Here is a 2500-nt window from a genome sequence, read left to right as displayed (position 1 = left end):
CAATTTATAGAGCATCGCACCGGTATCGCGGAGGTCACGGGTTCGAATCCCGTTGAAGCCCTGATTTTTTTCAGGCTTCTTCTTTCCAATTGCTTAAATTGGAAAATTTACTGCGATGATCACATTTCACTTTCATTTCAATTTACTGCGATGATCACATTTCACTTTCATCTACAACCGCAGTACAAATATGAATTATTTCATATAAAAACTTCACATTATTTCACTGCACGGGAAGATACGAACTCAATAAATTGACCTCGCTCCCAATGTGTGGCTTCATAGCTCAGTTGGTAGAGCATCGCACCGGTATCGCGGAGGTCACGGGTTCGAATCCCGTTGAAGCCCTGATTTTTTTCAGGCTTCTTCTTTCCAATTGCTTAAATTGGAAAATTTACTGCGATGATCACATTTCATTTTCATTTACGCTTATTTTGTTTTGAAAAACAATAGAAATGAGGTATTGACTTATGCGGCATTATATTTTGTACCCTTTAAACGGTTAAATTTGCTTAATAAACAGTTTTTTTAATTTTCCCATGATCGGAGATTTTTTTTCAGCCCACACAAGAGGTGTAATGACACTCGCTAAAATCAAGGCCAACTGCGCGCTTTGCAGCAACCGATCTGATCTCCCTCAATTGCCTATTTCGGGTTGATGCTGCGGCAAGAACACTCCAGCCACAGACTTTCGTATGCGAGTTAAAACAACCCTTCTCAACCAAGGTAAGAGCACTCCACTGATTAAACCTTCAAAACGGATTTGGTAAGTCGACCAGGGCTGTGACTTTCACTTCAGCACACAGTAAATCGCATCCTCTCTAACGCTGTAAAAATTATCTCAAAAATCCTACCTACGCCGCCAATTTAAAAGCATGAAAATTGAAAGAACAGAATTACATTTATGAGCGAAAACAGCACTAAAACACAGCCGACCCCACTCCCTTGAACAGTTAATTACCAATGCTACAAAAAATTCAAAATAATTTTATTTGAAATGACGTTCGATTGGGCAATTAAAAATAAATACAGCGTGATTCTATTAATTCAAAAAAGTTTTCTAAAAGTTCTGACATCAACCACTTGTAAACTGGGTCCAATCGAATTTACCTTGTACTAATTGTGCTAGAATAAACAAGATTCTAATTGCGCATTTTTTCTTAATTCTTAAACTTTAAAATCATTTCCGTGTGAGTTAGTTTGTTGTCTTTACTATTATATAACATTAGCACCCTCTGAGTCAAAAGTTGAATTTCTCCTTACAATATCAATACAACATCAAGCAGGTAGGTGATGAGAATAGCGAAAAATATTAATAACAGGATTTTTAGATGATCCAATACCAAATCCTCTGAACTAACATCATAAGAATTGTACGGCAGATAGTAAGGAGAATTACCAACGAGATCTTGGGAGTGAAAGGGTTAAGGGTTAAAATTTCGTGTATGTAACATGGCTGAGTGAATAATTATGAAGAAAAGTTAAACGCCGATCAATTCGAAGCTTCTAATTTCCCCCTCCCCCCCAGGCAACTCAGTCGTCCGTGCTCGGGCGTGGGTAACTTAAGCCCAGTCTAGGTGGGGTGGGAAATTTGAACCGGAAGTGTCAAGTATTCCAGTGGAAAAAACGTGTTTTATCTTATAATATGCATGTATTCTGGGGTAAAGAGTTCACTTTCGCAAGCCTATGGCTAAGAAGAAAACTTGAATAGTAAGACCAATTGCTTATCAATGACCAGAAAGTCACAGTCGCCGATCTTGCTTTTCACAAAAAAAATTGACCATCAAAGCCGGGACTTGGGTTGGGTATTTGAGCACAATTTTGGCCTTGGGGGACGGAAATTTAAACGAACCACTTTCCAACTGTTCAAATGCCCAGTAGGGAAGGCGGGGGGATGTTGAAACTTCAAATTGATCGACGCATGATCGACGCATTAATCTTAAAATCAGTTGTAAATTGGACTGCAAGTTATTGTGTGCTTCAAGAATTATATCCACCGGTCTTTCAGCTCTTACAACAAACTTACTCTAACTGTCTAGTTGGTTCAATTTTATTCTATAAGTAAGTTGTAAGTAAACCCGACAGATTTCTTGGTTTCGTGGACGTGACTGGACACAACGTTTAATGGCATTCCGATAAAGAACAACTTGCCCTCTTAGGGACCTGGTACCGGGTTGAGCAATCTCTGTCTTCATTCGGACGCCAAACTAATACGCAGTTAGGGAGCTCCCAACAAAACCTGCAGCACTTTTTTATCTTACACATTAACAGGCCTTCCCTTTCAGTAATCACTTCTAACATTGGTCACAATAAAGCCGAAGTAATAAAAAATATCAAAATCCTGGGCTAAAAAAAATCATAGAACTATTTCCTCATGCATCGCAATCGCTAGCGAATGATCACTGCCTTAAATAGAAAAATATTGTTAAATCAATTCTATCATAATATTTTCCAACCAGTTAATATCGATTGGCCAACCATGAGAGGAGCGACCCTCGGC

At 38.7% G+C, this 2500-nt stretch overlaps 1 protein-coding gene across 1 annotated transcript in view; it reads right to left on the bottom strand.

Annotated features, from left to right (window-relative positions):
- Positions 1–967: 967 nt before the first annotated feature.
- Positions 968–2500, bottom strand: part of LOC113687167 (uncharacterized) — a 13149-nt gene continuing 11616 nt past the window's right edge. The window contains exon 7 of the mRNA XM_027204873.2: positions 968–2500. This exon is cut by the window's right edge and continues 1927 nt beyond it. The gene's annotated coding sequence lies outside the window, so the exon portion shown is untranslated.

The sequence above is a fragment of the Pocillopora damicornis genome, chromosome 1, assembly GCF_964200805.1.
Source record: "Pocillopora damicornis chromosome 1, jaPocDami1.2, whole genome shotgun sequence".
Lineage (NCBI taxonomy): Eukaryota > Metazoa > Cnidaria > Anthozoa > Scleractinia > Pocilloporidae > Pocillopora > Pocillopora damicornis.
This window is presented reverse-complemented; position numbering and strand designations above follow the sequence as displayed.